The 19,076-nt window shown below is 42.5% G+C and overlaps 1 pseudogene; it reads right to left on the bottom strand.

Moving 5' to 3' along the window:
- Positions 1-1,408: 1,408 nt before the first annotated feature.
- LOC150039590 (vomeronasal type-2 receptor 116-like) lies at positions 1,409-5,562 on the bottom strand (annotated as a pseudogene).
- Between the last annotated feature and the right edge of the window lie 13,514 nt (positions 5,563-19,076).

Genomic DNA, 19,076 nt, shown 5'->3' with positions numbered 1-19,076 from the left:
CACTAATGGCTTCCCAGTGGAGAGCCAGGAAAACTCCCATCACTTTCCTGAGGCAGTTGTGGTTCCTAGAGATAGAGCCCCTCAGGTGTGCCTTCTTGTTTTGAATAAACAAGGTTTTCTTTAAAAAAAAAAAGAAACATACTGCATCTCTGAGTCTTTTCTCTGGGTTGAGGCTTGTCCTTAGGGACTAGACACCCTTTACCTGAATGGTTTTTTGGCTCAAGGCTTGTATCCTACCACTTTGAGCCTCAGCTCTACATCTGGTTCTCTGGTGGGTAAGTGAAGAGAAGTTTCTCAGGACCTCCTGCCATGGCTGTATTTGAACCTCAGATCTCAGCACCCTGAATAACTAAGATTAGTATTGTGAGCCACAGAGCTCTGCTAATTCTAGTAATTTCAATCAACCTTGATACTAGGGAGTTCATTTGAGCTTAACAATCTGTGTCTAAAAGAGTTGTTCATTTTTATTTCATTTGTTTTCCTTGTGTGCATGAGCATATGGCTTTTTGTATCCTCACAACAGGCAATTTACAGTAAAATTGTGTGACAACATTTAACCCTAAAAGTGGCGGCTTTGTTTACCAGGTCTCTGGCACAGCTCTGGGGACAGACTTCAGAAGCACCAGGGTTGGATTTCCGGCTAAGGTATCTCTGGGAAATCCTTTGCCAGTTAGAATGGTGGCACTGCCAGCGCCACCTCTCAGGCTCCAATTGCTTTGACCAGGACTTTGCCAGCAGTCAAGATGGTACTGCTCTCAGATGGTGCCTGAGCGGGCACCCTCCCAATGCCGTTCTGTGAATGGAAGTGGAGACTTCCCCTCTGAGGTACTCACAAATTTCTGGATTCTCTGTTTCCGTGAAGCTGGCATCTCCGTGCACGGCCGAGTGTCGGCTTTTGGCTCCCACAGGCTCTGTGTGCCTCTGTCTGCATTCAGAAGTTCTGCACCAATCAATTTTTGGTAGAGAACTCTCCCCTAGGCAGCCAGAACTTGTATCTTCGTGGGAGCTTGGAAAGACTCACATTGAACCGCCGCCATCTTCCGCCAATCTCCTCCGCATTGAAGTAATTTCTATATTTTTTATTTTTTTATATAACTTTTTTTATTTTTTATGATTTTTTATTCTTTTTTTTCTTTTTTTTGCCAGTCCTGGGCTTGAGCTCAGGGCGTGAGCAATGTCCTTGGACTTTCTCAAGGCTAGAGTTCTACCACTTGAGCTTCCGCACCACTTCAGGTTTTTTTCTATGGATGTGGTACCAAGGAATCCAACCCGGGTCTTCATGCATGCTAGGCAAGCACTTTAACCACCAGGCCAAACTCCCGGCCCTAATTTCTATATTATTATCTAATGTAATTCCAGGAAAGAAATACGGATTAAGTTCAGATCTTCTATCGCATGATCATTCACATTAGTCATGTAGGGTAGGCTTTGTTCTGCTAGCATGTGTTTTATATCTGAAGCAAAGGACAGAATTTCTTTCTGATCTCAACATGATGAGGCAACATTTGGGGGCAAAGATGCAGCTTAAGAGCCCTGCACTGGAAAACAAGATAGAGAATATCTTCACAGCTACCATGATCTTCCCCTTGGTGCTGTGATATACTGGCAGAAAATTAGCCCAAACACTGCAGAACACCAGCAAGCTGAATGTTAGGAACTTGGGTTCATTGGAAGCCTCAGGTAAGTTCCTGTCAAGGAAAGCAAGAGCGAAGCTGCCCAGGGCCAGGGAGCCAAGGTATCCCAGAACACAATAGAAAGCAATGAAGGAAACTTCATTGCACATGATGAGGATGTGGCCATATTCATAGTATGCATCTGTGTCAATGAAGGAGGAGAGGTTTGACCCAGAATCCAGAGATTACCACCTGGGTAAGGGTGCAGAGGGGAATAATGAAATTAAGAGCCCCTGGTAACAACAGCCACTTTATTGCTTTTCCTAGAGAAGTGACCTTGAATGCTAGGACCACATTCATAGTTTTGGCGAGCACTGTGGATATTGCTAAGGTGAACACAATTCCAAATGTGATCTGCTGCAGCATACAGATGATTGTATTGGGACAGCCAATAAACAGAAGGGAGCAGAGGAAACAGAACATAAGGGAGATGATCACGATGTAGCTGAGAGCCTGGTTAATGGCCTTAACCATTAGAGTGTTGTGGTGTTTCACTAAAACTCTTAGAACAATAGAAGTGAAAATAGAGAAGCAAACAGCCATACACTTCAGGGCCATCCCTAAGGTTTCTCCATGAGCCATGAAACAGATTTTAGGAGGCAATGGTTTCTCTCTGGGTTGGCATATTGATTGCCTTGACACCTCACATATTGCTCCATATCTAGTGAGGAATGTGAATTATCATTAGCCTGTGTTCCATAGTTTCCTTTCTTCAAAGGAAATTTGGCAATCACCATTTAGAGGTAAATTTAACATGGCAGTATTTATGATGGTAAAAGCAAGAATTCTCAGATACTCCAAGAAATATCTGCTATTATATTTCTATCTCTCTCTACTACCATAATTCACCTTGATTCCTGTCTTTTATTTTTTAGTGTTAAGAAACATTTCCGGATCTTTATTAAGTGAATAAATAAGCAAGAAGGCAAGCAAAGAAGCACATGGACAAGCAGAAAGGCAGGGAAACACTCTGTCAGAGTTTGGGTGCTGTCAAAGGGAGAGAGACACCATGCTCTATTTTTTGCTTTCTGAATGCATAGTACATAGTAATATTGTGATAGTTTTGTAATTTCTAGTATCTTAACAATAATTATTACAATTTATTATGTTACAATATTAATGTTCTTTACTGTATACACAATTAAGTGAAAACCATTCAAAATTATCGATAACAAAACTTATACATTCCTATGTTTTTTCTAACATTAATAGACACTATTCCAAATAATACTTCACATTATTTTTGATAGAGGTTCAACTCCAATTGCTGAATAGAGAGAGGAGAGAATTTCTTGAAATAAACACCTATACATTCAAACCCCACAGTTTGTGTTATTATAAAAAGCAGTTTTCCCAAGTTCCAGTGGCTCAGGCCTTATGGAAACTTAGAAAGATATTTTCAAGATCTCAGTTTGAATTCAGTGGGACAGAAAATTCTGTGAGAATTTTTCTCAATTAACCACCAAAAGGGCTGTGAGTAGAATTGTGCCCCAAGTGTTAGAATATTAACCTTGGGTAAAAAAAAGAGGGACAGTGCCCAGGCACAAGACCCACACACACACAGAGAGAGAGAGAAAGAGAGAGAGAGAGAGAGAGAGAGAGAGAGAGAGAGAGAGAGAGAGAGAGAGAGAGAGAGAGAGGGAAGAAATATCATAAGGAAAGAACTATGTTTTCCTACCATTGTAATTTAGAACTATTTTATCATGTTAGGTGAATTGAGAAAAATGTGGTGAGTTGGATAATGACTACATAGGACATATGCTTTCCAGTCTCATTAACAATTTCATTCTCTGGGCAAGGGATGCAATCAAAACAACAGGCAGCCTTTCCCTCCTGGGGTGATTTCCTGAATCCAGATTCACAACTGTCACTGCAAACTGAATGAGGTATCTGAGAAAAAGAAAGGAAGAAAGATATCAGTAGCTACTTAGAAATTATCTAGAAATCACAAATGTTCACTCTTGTGAAATAATTCAACTGTGAAGCATAATACTTCGTGCCTAAATCTAATCATTGCATTAAATTCTGTTATAGATTCCAAAATAAATATTCCACATAACTCGTATACTACAGTCTTGACATTCAGCTTATTGAACTATTGAGGAAAGTGGAGCTTTTAAAGATAATGGATAATGGTGAAAGAGTATGTCTTTCTAGCCAACACTATGAAATTTCCTTGAGTTTATGTCATTATATATTGTGTCTTGCTCATATGTGAAATACTGAAGGACTATGAGGAAGAACCCAAATTGAAGCTTTCAAAGCATGCACTAAATCACAGATATCACTTTTATAGTGGTATATGAACCCTAGGTGCTTCATGTCTTTATGCTTCTCAGTTACCATGGGATGAGATTGTTCTCTTTTGGACAAGAAATTCAACAAACACTCTAGATACTACGCAAGTAATGGCAGCCACAAAAAATCAAAATCTGTATTATCAGTATCTTCCCCCATAAATACACACCAGCAGTAGGAAAGGAATTTTATTTCTTGTCCTCTGTTCAGCTCTAGGTACAGATGAGACATTGTTAGGCCAGCTTCAATGTAAGAAAATCCTGTGATCTTCATTAACAAAGACTTCATTAGTGTCTGTGAATTGATTCTACTCGGAGGTCTGCTAATTGATGAGTTTGGGAATTTCTAAGCCTCTCACGTTATTCAGATATTTCAAATATTATAGATATAATGGTTACATTCTAGACATGAAACCCTGCTTTCTGACCTTACAAAGTATAAACGTTAGATTATGGCAACATAAAGAACAGAACTCCCATTTGCATGATCCTGGAATACATAAGACTTGGCATGTCTCCTAAGAGGTCTGTGATTATCATATATTTGCTGAAGCACTCAGAAGATAGCGCTTTGATTTGACTATTCCGGTCAAAATTAGAAATTTCATTATTGTGTGCTTTAAGTTCATAAACTGTCTTCTTTGAATTGGCATCACATATAAATACAAATCCTTGTCCCATGCTAGCTAAAAAAGGCACAGGTGAAAGTGATTCTAAGTGACCCATCATCTGCACAATGAATTGCCACATTTGCTGGATTTAGTCTGGACTTTGGAAGTCATACAGTGGCACTGATTTATAATCTAATTCAGAAATCAGTGTCTGTGCTTTGAGTGGATGAAATTGTCAAGTCTGGACTTTGTCTGTGTGCATGAAAATGGTGGCCACTGCTTTCCCTATGGACATATGAGAAGGGACTATGTGGCTGTCAGCCAATGCCCTCACCAACACATTCTGCCATGAACAGTCAAGGAAAACATCAATATGCCCTACTGCTGAGGAGTTCTTCCGTTTTTGACAGAGGAATTCATTTTATTTGTTTTCAAGAATTCTAACAAGCCACATACATACTATTCAGGTGAAGATATGTACAAGCAACATCTTGCCATTACATTAATTTCTGTCACCATAGATACCCCTTTAAGAGGCCAACTAAACCACTGAATGACTTGCCCACAAAAGAGATCAAATGAACCTTTCAGCTTTATAAAGTGATACTCAGGAATATTGTCACAATGATGAAAACTTGTTAAAGCAGACTTCATCTTTGATTATACATCAACATTCCCAAAGTCACTGGTCCTTTCCACCCAGGACTCAAGAATAAGTAAATTTTGAAGATGGATATATTTAGATGTACAATGGTGGGGCATAAATGAGAAAGAGGGGCATAAATTTCAGATTTATGCTTACTTCTGTGTAATTGAAATTATGATGATTTTTATCAAACCCACCTCGGTACTTCCTAAGGCCCACTCTATCCTATATTCCGATATTGACAACTGATGACCATGTGGGGCATCACTTTACGTTGAAGACCTTCTGGAAAATTCCAAATATTGAAAATATCGTACTGTGCCTTTAATTTCTTTCTTCATCCAAAATATAGTTGTTTCCATCAAGATTGTGAAACTGGATACTCTATGTGTGTGAAGTCATAGAATGAAGGTGTGTGAACTCATAGAATGGAGGTGTGTGAAGTCACAGTGGAGGTGTGTGAAGACATAGAATGGAGGTGCGTAAAGTCACAGAATGGAGGGGCATGAGTCAGAATGGAGGTGTGTGAAGTCGTAGAATGGAGGTGTGTGAAGTCACAATGGAGGTGTGTGAACTCATAGAATGGATGTGTGTGACGTCACAATGGAGGTGTGTAAAGTCTAGAATGGAGGTGTGTGAAGTCACAGAATGGAGGTGTGTGAAGTCATACAATTGAGGTGTGTGAAGACAGAATGGAGGTGTGTGAAGTCACAGAATGGAGGTGTGTGAACTCAGAATGGAGGTGTGTGAAGTCATAGAATGGACGTGTGTTAAGTAATAGAATGGAGGTGTGTGAAATAACAGAATGGAGGTGTGTGAAGTCACAGAATGGAGCTGTGTGAGGTCAGAATGGAGGTGTGTGAAGTCACAGTGGAGGTGTGCGAAGTCACAGAATGGAGGTGTGTGAAGTCAGAGAATGGAGGTGTGTGAAGTCATAGAATGGAAGTGTGTGAAGTCATAGAATGGAGGTGTGTGAAGTCAAAATGGAGGTGTGTTAAGTCGGAGACTGGAAGTGTGTGAAGTCATAGAATGATGGGATGTGAAGTCATAGAATGGAGTTGTGTGAAGTCACAGAGTGGAGGTGTGTGAAGTCATAGAATGGAGGTGTGTGAAGTAATTGAATGGAGGGGTGTGAATTCATAGAATGGAGGTGTGTGAAGTCATAGAATGGAGGTGTGTGAAGTCACAGAATGGAGCTGTGTGAAGTCAGAATGGAGGTATGCGGAGTCAGAATGGAGTTTTGTGAAGTCAGAGAATGGAGATGTGTGAAGTCACAGAATGGAGGTGTGTGAAGTCATAGAATGGACGTGTGTGATGTCACAGAATGGAGGTGTGCGAAGTAAGAATGGACATGTGTGAAGTCACAGAGTGGAGGTATATGAACTCATAGAATGGAGGTGTGTGAAGTCACAGAATGGAGGTGTGTGAACTCAGAATGGAGGTGTGTGAAGTCATAGAATGGAGGTGTGTGAACTCAGAATGGAGGTGTGTGAAGTCATAGAATGGAGGTGTGTGAAGTCATAGAATGGAGGTGTGTGAAGTCATAGAATGGAGGTGTGTGATATCATAGAATGGAGGTGTGTGAATTCACAGAATGGAGCTATGTGAAGTCAGAATGGAGGTGTGTAAAGTCATAGAATGGAGGTGTGTGAAGTCAGAATGCAGGTGTGTGAACTCATAGAATGGAGGTGTATGAAGTCACAATGGAGGTGTGTGAAGTCACAATGGAGCTGTGTGAAGTCACAATGGAGGTGTGGGAAATAAAAAAATGGAGGTGTGTAAAGTCAAAGAATGGAGGTGTGTGAAGTCACAGAATGGAGGTATGTGAAGTCAAAGAAAGGATGTGTTTGAAGTCATAGAATGAAGGTGTGTGAACTAATAGAATGTAGGTGTGTGAAGTCATAGAATGGAGGTGTGTGAAGTCACAATGGAGTAGTGTGAACTCATAGAATGGATGTGTGTGACGTCACAATGGAGGTGTGTAAAGTCGTAGAATGGAGGTGTGTGAAGTCACAGAATGGAGGTGTGTGAAGTCATACCATTGAGGTGTGTGAAGTCAGAATGGAGGTATGCGAAGTCAGAATGGAGTTTTGTGAAGTCAGAGAATGGAGATGTGTGAAGTCACAGAATGGAGGTGTGTGAAGTCATAGAATGGACGTGTGTGATGTCACAGAATGGAGGTTTGCGAAGTAAGAATGGAAGTGTGTGAAGTCACAGAATGGAGGTATATGAACTCATAGAATGGAGGTATGTGAAGACAGAGAATGGAGATGTGTGCAGTACCATAATGGAGCTTTGTAAAGTCATAGAATGAAGGTGTGTGAAGTCACAATGGAGGTGTGTGAAGTCAGAATAGAGGTGTGTGAAGTCACAGAATGAAGGTGTGTGAAGTCAAATAATGGAGGTGTTTAAAGTCACAGAATGGAGGTGTGTGGAATCACAGAATGGACGTGTGTGAAGTCAGAGAAAGGAGGTGTGTGAAGTCAAAGAATGGAGGTGTGTGAAGTCACATAATGGAGGTGTGTGAAGTCACAGAATGGATGTGTGTGAAGTCATAAAATGAAGGTGTGTGAACTCATAGAATTGAGGTGTGTGAAATCACAATGGAGGTGTGTGAAGACATAGAATGGAGGTGTGTGAAGTCACAGAATGGAGGTGTGTGAAGTCAGAATGGATGTGTGCGAAGTCATAGAATGGAGGTGTGTGAAGTCAGAATGGAGGTGTGTGAAGTCACAATGGAGGTGTGTGAACTCATAGAATGGAGGTGTGTGACGCCACAATGGAGGTGTGTAAAGTCGTACAATGGTGGTGTGTGAAGTCACAGAATGGAGGTGTGTGAAGTCATACAATTGAGGTGTGTGAAGACAGAATGGAGGTGTGTGAAGTCAAAGAATGGAGGTGTGTAAAGTCAGAATGCAGGTGTGTGAACTCATAGAATGGAGGTGTGTGAAGTCACAAGGGAGGTGTGAAGTCCCAATGGAGCTGTGTGAAGTCAGAATGGAGGTGTGTGAAGTCACAATGGAGGTGTGTGAACTCATATAATGGAGGTGTGTGACGTCACAATGGAGGTGTGTAAAGTCGTACAATGGAAGTGTGTGAAGTCACAGAATGGAGGTGTGTGAAGTCATACAATTGAGGTGTGCGAAGACAGAATGGAAGTGTGTGAAGTCAAAGAATGGAGGTGTGTGAACTAAGAATGGAGGTGTGTGAAGTCATAGAATGGAGGTGTGTGCAGTCATAGAATGGAGGTGTGTGAAGTTATAGAATGGAGGTGTGTGATATCATAGAATGGAGGTGTGTGAATTCACAGAATGGAGCAATGTGAAGTCAGAATGGAGGTGTGTGAAGTCATAGAATGGAGGTATGTGAAGTCAGAATGCAGGTGTGTGAACTCATAGAATGGAAGTGTGTGAAGTCACAATGGAGCTGTGTGAAGTCAGAATGGAGGTGTGTGAAATCACAAAATGGAAGTGTGTGAAGTCAAAGAATGGAGGTGTGTGAAGTCACAGATTTGAGGTGTGTGAAGTCAAAGAATGGATGTGTGTGAAGTCATAGAATGAAGGGGTGTGAACTCATAGAATGGAGGTGTGTGATGTCACAGTGGAAGTGTGTGAAGACATAGAATGGAGGTGCGTGAAGTCAGAATGGATGTGTGCGAAGTCATATATTGGAGGTGTGTGAAGACAGAATGGAGGTGTGTGAAGTCATAGAATGGAGGTGTGTGAAGTCACAATGGAGGAGTGTGAACTCATAGAATGGATGTGTGTGACGTCACAATGGGGGTGTGTAAAGTCGTAGAATGGAGGTGTGTGAAGTCACAGAATGTAGGTGTGTGAAGTAATACCATTGAGGTGTGTGAAGTCAGAATGGAGGTATGCGAAGTCAGAATGGAGTTTTGGGAAGTCAGAGAATGGAGATGTGTGAAGTCACAGAATGGAGGTGTGTGAAGTCATAGAATGTACGTGTGTGATGTCACAGAATGGAAGTGTAAGAAGTAAGAATGGAAATGTGTGAAGTCACAGAATGGAGGTATATGAACTGATAGAATGGAGGTATGTGAAGACACAGAATGGAGATGTGTGCAGTACCATAATGGAGTTTTGTAAAGTCATAGAATGAAGGTGTGTGAAGTCACAATGGAGGTGTGTGAGTCAGAATTGAGGTGTGTGAAGTCACAGAATGGAGGTGTGTGAAGTCAAATAATGGAGGTGTGTGAAGTCACAGAATGGAGGTGTGTGGAATCACAGAATGGACGTGTGTGAAGTCAGAGAAAGGAGGTGTGTGAAGTCAAAGAATGGAGGTGTGTGAAGTCACATAATGGAGGTGTGTGAAGTCACAGAATGGATGTGTGTTGAGTCATGGAATGGAGATGTGTGAACTCATAGAATGGAGATGTGTGAAGTCACAATGGATGTGTGTGAAGACATAGAATGGAGGTGTGTGAAGTCACAGAATGGAGGTGTGTGAAGACAGAATGGATGTGTGCGAAGTCATAGAATGGAGTTGTGTGAAGTCAGAATGGAGGTGTGTGAAGTCACAATGGAGGTGTGTGAACTCATATAATGGAGGTGTGTGACGTCACAATGGAGATGTGTAAAGTCGTACAATGGAGGTGTGTGAAGTCAGAATGGAGGTGTGTGAAGTCACAGTGGAGGTGTGTGAACTCATAGAATGGAGGTGTGTGACGCCACAATGGAGGTGTGTAAAGTCGTACAATGGTGGTGTGTGAAGTCACAGAATGGAGGTGTGTGAAGTCATACAATTGAGGTGTGTGAAGACAGAATGGAGGTGTGTGAAGTCACAGAATGGAGGTGTGTAAAGTCAGAATGCAGGTGTGTGAACTCATACAATGGAGGTGTGTGAAGTCACAAGGGAGGTGTGAAGTCACAATGGAGTTGTGTGAAGTCAGAATGGAGGTGTGTGAAGTCACAATGGAGGTGTGTGAACTCATATAATGGAGGTGTGTGACGTCACAATGGAGGTGTGTAAAGTCGTACAATGGAGGTGTGTGAAGTCACAGAATGGAGGTGTGTGAAGTCATACAATTGAGGTGTGCGAAGACAGAATGGAAGTGTGTGAAGTCAAAGAATGGAGGTGTGTGAACTAAGAATGGTGGTGTGTGAAGTCATAGAATGGAGGTGTGTGCAGTCATAGAATGGAGGTGTGTGAAGTCATAGAATGGAGGTGTGTGATATCATAGAATGGAGGTGTGTGAATTCACAGAATGGAGCTATGTGAAGTCAGAATGGAGGTGTGTGAAGTCATAGAATGGAGGTGTGTGAAGTCAGAATGCAGGTGTGTGAACTCATAGAATGGAAGTGTGTGAAGTCACAATGGAGCTGTGTGAAGTCAGAATGGAGGTGTGTGAAATCACAAAATGGAAGTGTGTGAAGTCAAAGAATGGAGGTGTGTGAAGTCACAGATTTGAGGTGTGTGAAGTCAAAGAATGGATGTGTGTGAAGTCATAGAATGAAGGGGTGTGAACTCATAGAATGGAGGTGTGTGATGTCACAGTGGAAGTGTGTGAAGACATAGAATGGAGGTGCGTGAAGTCAGAATGGATGTGTGCGAAGTCATATATTGGAGGTGTGTGAAGTCAGAATGGAGGTGTTTGAAGTCATAGAATGGAGGTGTGTGAAGTCACAATGGAGGAGTGTGAACTCATAGAATGGATGTGTGTGACGTCACAATGGGGGTGTGTAAAGTCGTAGAATGGAGGTGTGTGAAGTCACAGAATGGAGGTGTGTGAAGTAATACCATTGAGGTGTGTGAAGTCAGAATGGAGGTATGCGAAGTCAGAATGGAGTTTTGGGAAGTCAGAGAATGGAGATGTGTGAATTCACAGAATGGAGGTGTGTGAAGTCATAGAATGGACGTGTGTGATGTCACAGAATGGAAGTGTAAGAAGTAAGAATGGAAATGTGTGAAGTCACAGAATGGAGGTATATGAACTGATAGAATGGAGGTATGTGAAGACACAGAATGGAGATGTGTGCAGTACCATAATGGAGTTTTGTAAAGTCATAGAATGAAGGTGTGTGAAGTCACAATGGAGGTGTGTGAGTCAGAATTGAGGTGTGTGAAGTCACAGAATGGAGGTGTGTGAAGTCAAATAATGGAGGTGTGTGAAGTCACAGAATGGAGGTGTGTGGAATCACAGAATGGACGTGTGTGAAGTCAGAGAAAGGAGGTCTGTGAAGTCAAAGAATGGAGGTGTGTGAAGTCACATAATGGAGGTGTGTGAAGTCACAGAATAGATGTGTGTTGAGTCATGGAATGGAGATGTGTGAACTCATAGAATGGAGATGTGTGAAGTCACAATGGATGTGTGTGAAGACATAGAATGGAGGTGTGTGAAGTCACAGAATGGAGGTGTGTGAAGTCAGAATGGATGTGTGCGAAGTCATAGAATGGAGGTGTGTGAAGTCAGAATGGAGGTGTGTGAAGTCACAATGGAGGTGTGTGAACTCATATAATGGAGGTGTGTGACATCACAATGGAGATGTGTAAAGTCGTACAATGGAGGTGTGTGAAGTCCCAGAATGGAGGTGTGTGAAGACATACAATTGAGGTGTGTGAAGACAGAATGGAGGTGTGTGAAGTCACAGAATGGAGGTGTGTGAACTCAGAATGGAGGTGTGTGAAGTCATAGAATGGAGGCGTGTGAAGTCATAGAATGGAGGTGTGTGAAGTCATAGAATGGAGGTGTGTGATATCATAGAATGGAGGTGTGTGAAGTCAAAGAATGGAGCTATGTGAAGTCAGAACGGAGGTGTGTGAAGTCATACAATGGAGGTGTGTGAAGTCAGAATGCAGGTGTGTGAACTCATGGAATGGAGGTGTGTGAAGTCACAATGGAGGTGTGTGAAGTCACAATGGAGCTGTGTGAAGTCAGAATGGAGGTGTGTGAAATCACAAAATGGAGGTGTGTAAAGTCAAAGAATGGAGGTGTGTGAAGTCAAAGAATGGAGGTATGTGAAGTCAAAGAAAGGATGTGTGTGAAGTCATAGAATGAAGGTGTGTGAACTCATAGAATGTAGGTGTGTGAAGTCATAGAATGGAGGTGTGTGAAGTCACAATGGAGTAGTGTGAACTCATAGAATGGATGTGTGTGACGTCACAATGGAGGTGTCTAAAGTCGTAGAATGGAGGTGTGTGAAGTCACAGAATGGAGGTGTGTGAAGTCATACCATTGAGGTGTGTGAAGTCAGAATGGAGGTATGCGAAGTCAGAATGGAGTTTTGTGAAGTCAGAGATTGGAGATGTGTGAAGTCACAGAATGGAGGTGTGTGAAGTCATAGAATGGACGTGTGTGATGTCACAGAATGGAGGTGTGCGAAGTAAGAATGGAAGTGTGTGAAGTCACAGAATGGAGGTATATGAACTCATAGAATGGAGGTATGTGAAGACACAGAATGGAGATGTGTGCAGTACAATAATGGAGCTTTGTAAAGTCATAGAATGAAGGTGTGTGAAGTCACAATGGAGGTGTGTGAAGTCAGAATAGAGGTGTGTGAAGTCACAGAATGGAGGTGTGTGAAGTCAAATAATGGAGGTGTGTAAAGTCACAGAATGGAGGTGTGTGGAATCACAGAATGGACGTGTGTGAAGTCAGAGAAAGGAGGTGTGTGAAGTCAAAGAATGGAGGTATGTGAAGTCACATAATAGAGGTGTGTGAAGTCACAGAATGGATGTGTGTGAAGTCATAAAATGGAGGTGTGTGAACTCATAGAATTGAGGTGTGTGAAGTCACAATGGAGGTGTGTGAAGACATAGAATGGAGGTGTGTGAAGTCACAGAATGGAGGTGTGTGAAGTCAGAATATATGTGTGCGAAGTCATATAATTGAGGTGTGTGAAGTCAGAATGGAGGTGTGTGAAGTCACAATGGAGGTGTGTGAACTCATATAATGGAGGTGTGTGAAGACATACAATTGAGGTGTGTGAAGACAGAATGGAGGTGTGTGAAATCACAGAATGGAGGTGTGTGAACTCAGAATGGAGGTGTGTGAAGTCATAGAATGGAGGTGTGTGAAGTCATAGAATGGAGGTGTGTGAAGTCATAGAATGGAGGTGTGTGAAGTCATGGAATGGAGGTGTGTGATATCATAGAATGGAGGTGTGTGAATTCACAGAATGGAGCTATGTGAAGTCAGAATGGAGGTGTGTGAAGTCATAGAATGGAGGTGTGTGAAGTCAGAATGCAGGTGTGTGAACTCATAGAATGGAGGTGTATGAAGTCACAATGGAGGTGTGTGAAGTCACAATGGAGCTGTGTGAAGTCAGAATGGAGGTGTGTGAAATCACAAAATGGAGGTGTGTAAAGTCAAAGAATGGAGGTGTGTGAAGTCACAGAATGGAGGTATGTGAAGTCAAAGAAAGGATGTGTGTGAAGTCATAGAATGAAGGTGTGTGAACTAATAGAATGTAGGTGTGTGAAGTCATAGAATGGAGGTGTGTGAAGTCACAATGGAGTAGTGTGAACTCATAGAATGGATGTGTTTGACGTCACAATGGTGGTGTGTAAAGTCGTAGAATGGAGGTGTGTGAAGTCACAGAATGGAGGTGTGTGAAGTCATACCATTGAGGTGTGTGAAGTCAGAATGGAGGTATGCGAAGTCAGAATGGAGTTTTGTGAAGTCAGAGAATGGAGATGTGTGAAGTCACAGAATGGAGGTGTGTGAAGTCATAGAATGGACGTGTGTGATGTCACAGAATGGAGGTGTGCGAAGTAAGAATGGAAGTGTGTGAAGTCACAGAATGGAGGTATATGAACTCATAGAATGGAGGTATGTGAAGACACAGAATGGAGATGAGTGCAGTACCCTAATGTAGCTTTGTAAAGTCATAGAATGAAGGTGTGTGAAGTCACAATGGAGGTGTGTGAAGTCAGAATAGAGGTGTGTGAAGTCACAGAATGGAGGTGTGTGAAGTGAAATAATGGAGGTGTGTAAAGTCACAGAATGGAGGTGTGTGGAATCACAGAATGGACGTGTGTGAAGTCAGAGAAAGGAGGTGTGTGAAGTCAAAGAATGGAGGTGTGTGAAGTCACATAATGGAGGTGTGTGAAGTCACAGAATGGATGTGTGTGAAGTCATAAAATGGAGGTGTGTGAACTCACAGAATTGAGGTGTGTGAAGTCACAATGGAGGTGTGTGAAGACATAGAATGGAGGTGTGTGAAGTCACAGAATGGAGGTGTGTGAAGTCAGAATGGATGTGTGCTAAGTCATAGAATGGAGGTGTGTGAAGTCAGAATGGAGGTGTGTGAAGTCACATGGAGGTGTGTGAACTCATAGAATGGAGGTGTGTGACGCCACAATGTAGGTGTGTAAGTCGTACAATGGTGGTGTGTGAAGTCACAGAATGGAGGTGTGTGAAGTCATACAATTGAGGTGTGTGAAGACAGAATGGAGGTGTGTGAAGTCACAGAATGGAGGTGTGTGAAGTCAGAATGCAGGTGTGTGAACTCTTAGAATGGAGGTGTGTGAAGTCACAAGGGAGGTGTGAAGTCACAATGGAGCTGTGTGAAGTCAAAATGGAGGTGTGTGAAGTCACAATGGAAATGTGTGAACTCATATAATGGAGGTGTGTAAAGTCGTACAATGGAGTTGTGTGAAGTCACAGAATGGAGGTGTGTGAAGTCATACAATTGAGGTGTGCGAAGACAGAATGGAAGTGTGTGAAGTCACAGAATGGAGGTGTGTGAACTAAGAATGGAGGTGTGTGAAGTCATAGAATGGAGGTGTGTGCAGTCATAGAATGGAGGTGTGTGAAGTCATAGAATGGAGGTGTGTGATATCATAGAATGGAGGTGTGTGAAGTCACAGAATGGAGCTATGCGAAGTCAGAATGGAGGTGTGTGATATCTTAGAATGGAGGTGTGTGAAGTCACAGAATGGAGGTGTGTGAAGTCAGAATGGATGTGTGCGAAGTCATAGAATGGAGCTGTGTGAAGTCAGAATGGAGGTGTGTGAAGTCACAATGGAGGTGTGTGAACTCATAGAATGGAGGTGTGTGACTTCAAAATGGAGGTGTGTAAAGTCGTACAATGGAGGTGTGTGAAGTCCCAGAATGGAGGTGTGTGAAGTCATACAATTGAGGTGTGTGAAGACAGAATGGAGGTGTGTGAAGTCACAGAATGGAGGTGTGTGAACTCACAATGGAGGTGTGTGAAGTCATAGAATGGAGGTGTGTGAAGTCATACAATGGAGGTGTGTGAAGTCATAGAATGTAGGTGTGTGATATCATGGAATGGAGGCGTGTGAAGTCACAGAATGGAGCTATGTGAAGTCAGAATGGAGGTGTGTGAAGTCATAGAATGGAGGTGTGTGAAGTCAGAATGCAGGTGTGTGAACTCATAGAATGGAAGTGTGTGAAGTCACAATGGAGCTGTGCGAAGTCAGAATGGAGGTGTGTGAAATCACAAAATGGAAGTGTGTGAAGTCAAAGAATGGAGGTGTGTGAAGTCACAGATTTGAGGTGTGTGAAGTCAAAGAATGGATGTGTGTGAAGTCATAGAATGAAGGTGTGTGAACTCATAAAATGTAGGTGTGTGATGTCACAGTGGAAGTGTGTGAAGACATAGAATGGAGGTGCATGAAGTCAGAATGGATGTGTGCGAAGTCATATATTGGAGGTGTGTGAAGTCAGAATGGAGGTGTGTGAAGTCATAGAATGGAGGTGTGTGAAGTCACAATGTAGGAGTGTGAACTCATAGAATGGATGTGTGTGACGTCACAATGGAGGTGTGTAAAGTCGTAGAATGGAGGTGTGTGAAGTCACAGAATGGAGGTGTGTGAAGTAATACCATTGAGGTGTGCGTAGTCGGAATGGAGGTATGCGAAGTCAGAATGGAGTTTTGGGAAGTCAGAGAATGGAGATGTGTGAATTCACAGAATGGAGGTGTGTGAAGTCATAGAATGGACGTGTGTGATGTCACAGAATGGAAGTGTAAGAAGTAAGAATGGAAATGTGTGAAGTCACAGAATGGAGGTATATGAACTGATAGAATGGAGGTATGTGAAGACACAGAATGGAGACGTGTGCAGTACCATAATGGAGTTTTGTAAAGTCATAGAATGAAGGTGTGTGAAGTCACAATGGAGGTGTGTGAAGTCAGAATAGAGGTGTGTGAAGTCACAGAATGGAGGTGTGTGAAGTCAAATAATGGAGGTGTGTGAAGTCACAGAATGGAGGTTTGTGGAATCACAGAATGGACGTGTATGAAGTCAGAGAAAGGAGGTGTGTGAAGTCAAAGAATGGAGGTGTGTGAAGTCACATAATGGAGGTGTGTGAAGTCACAGAATGGATGTGTGTTGAGTCATGGAATGGAGATGTGTGAACTCATAGAATGGAGGTGTGTGAAGTCACAATGGAGGTGTGTGAAGACATAGAATGGAGGTGTGTGAAGTCACAGAATGGAGGTGTGTGAAATCAGAATGGATGTGTGCGAAGTCATAGAATGAAGGTGTGTGAAGTCAGAATGGTGGTGTGTGAAGTCACAATGGAGGTGTGTGAACTCATAGAATGGAGGTGTGTGACGTCAAAATGGAGGTGTGTAAAGTCGTACAATGGAGGTGTGTGAAGTCACAGAATGGAGGTGTGTGAAGTCATACAATTGAGGTGTGTGAAGACAGAATGGAGGTGTGTGAAGTCACAGAATGGAGGTGTGTGAACTCAGAATGGAGGTATGTGAAGTCATAGAATGGAGGTGTGTGAAGTCATAGAATGGAGGTGTGTGAAGTCATAGAATGGAGGTGTGTGATATCATAGAATGGAGGTGTGTGAAGTCACAGAATGGAGCTATGTGAAGACAGAATGGAGGTGTGTGAAGTCATAGAATGGAGGTGTGTGAAGTCAGAATGCAGGTGTGTGAACTCATAGAATGGAGGTGTGTGCAGTCACAGATTTGTGGTGTGTGAAGTCAAACAATGGATGTGTGTGAAGTCATAGAATGAAGGTGTGTGAACTCATAGAATGGAGGTGTGTGAAGTCACAGAATGGAGGTGTGTGAAGTCATACAATTGAGGTGTGTGAAGACAGAATGGAGGTGTGTGAAGTCACAAAATGGTGGTGTGTGAACTCAGAATGGAGGTGTGTGAAGTCATAGAATGGGGGTGTGTGAAGCCTTAGAATGGTGGTGTGTGAAGTCACAGAATGGAGGTGTGTGCAGTCATAGAATGGAGGTGTGTGAAGTCATAGAATGGAGGTGTGTGATATCATAGAATGGAGGTGTGTGAATTCACAGAATGGAGCTATGTGAAGTCAGAATGGAGGTGTGTGAAGTCATAGAATGGAGGTGTGTGAAGTCAGAATGCAGGTGTGTGAACTCATAGAATGGAAGTGTGTGAAGTCACAATGGAGCTGTGTGAAGTCAGAATGGAGGTGTGTGAAATCACAAAATGGAAGTGTGTGAAGTCAAAGAATGGAGGTGTGTGAAGTCACAGATTTGAGGTGTGTGAAGTCAAAGAATGGATGTGTGTGAAGTCATAGAATGAAGGGGTGTGAACTCATAGAATGGAGGTGTGTGATGTCACAGTGGAAGTGTTTGAAGACATAGAATGGAGGTGCGTGAAGTCAGAATGGATGTGTGCGAAGTCATATATTGGAGGTGTGTGAAGTCAGAATGGAGGTGTTTGAAGTCATAGAATGGAGGTGTGTGAAGTCACAATGGAGGAGTGTGAACTCATAGAATGGATGTGTGTGACGTCACAATGGGGGTGTGTAAAGTCGTAGAATGGAGGTGTGTGAAGTCACAGAATGGAGGTGTGTGAAGTAATACCATTGAGGTGTGTGAAGTCAGAATGGAGGTATGCGAAGTCAGAATGGAGTTTTGGGAAGTCAGAGAATGGAGATGTGTGAATTCACAGAATGGAGGTGTGTGAAGTCATAGAATGGACGTGTGTGATGTCACAGAATGGAAGTGTAAGAAGTAAGAATGGAAATGTGTGAAGTCACAGAATGGAGGTATATGAACTGATAGAATGGAGGTATGTGAAGACACAGAATGGAGATGTGTGCAGTACCATAATGGAGTTTTGTAAAGTCATAGAATGAAGGTGTGTGAAGTCACAATGGAGGTGTGTGAGTCAGAATTGAGGTGTGTGAAGTCACAGAATGGAGGTGTGTGAAGTCAAATAATGGAGGTGTGTGAAGTCACAGAATGGAGGTGTGTGGAATCACAGAATGGACGTGTGTGAAGTCAGAGAAAGGAGGTGTGTGAAGTCAAAGAATGGAGGTGTGTGAAGTCACATAATGGAGGTGTGTGAAGTCACAGAATGGATGTGTGTTGAGTCATGGAATGGAGATGTGTGAACTCATAGAATGGAGGTGTGTGAAGTCACAATGGAGGTGTGTGAAGACATAGAATGGAGGTGTGTGAAGTCACAGAATGGAGGTGTGTGAAATCAGAATGGATGTGTGCGAAGTCATAGAATGAAGGTGTGTGAAGTCAGAATGGTGGTGTGTGAAGTCACAATGGAGGTGTGTGAACTCATAGAATGGAGGTGTGTGACGTCAAAATGGAGGTGTGTAAAGTCGTACAATGGAGGTGTGTGAAGTCACAGAATGGAGGTGTGTGAAGTCATACAATTGAGGTGTGTGAAGACAGAATGGAGGTGTGTGAAGTCACAGAATGGAGGTGTGTGAACTCAGAATGGAGGTATGTGAAGTCATAGAATGGAGGTGTGTGAAGTCATAGAATGGAGGTGTGTGAAGTCATAGAATGGAGGTGTGTGATATCATAGAATGGAGGTGTGTGAAGTCACAGAATGGAGCTATGTGAAGTCAGAATGGAGGTGTGTGAAGTCATAGAATGGAGGTGTGTGAAGTCACAATGCAGGTGTGTGA

The sequence above is a fragment of the Megascapheus bottae genome, unplaced genomic scaffold, assembly GCF_031878675.1.
Source record: "Megascapheus bottae isolate mThoBot1 unplaced genomic scaffold, mThoBot2.hap1 HAP1_SCAFFOLD_41, whole genome shotgun sequence".
Classification (NCBI taxonomy): Eukaryota; Metazoa; Chordata; class Mammalia; order Rodentia; family Geomyidae; genus Megascapheus; species Megascapheus bottae.
Note: the sequence above shows the minus strand (reverse complement) of the source record. Positions and strands in the feature narration are given on the sequence as shown.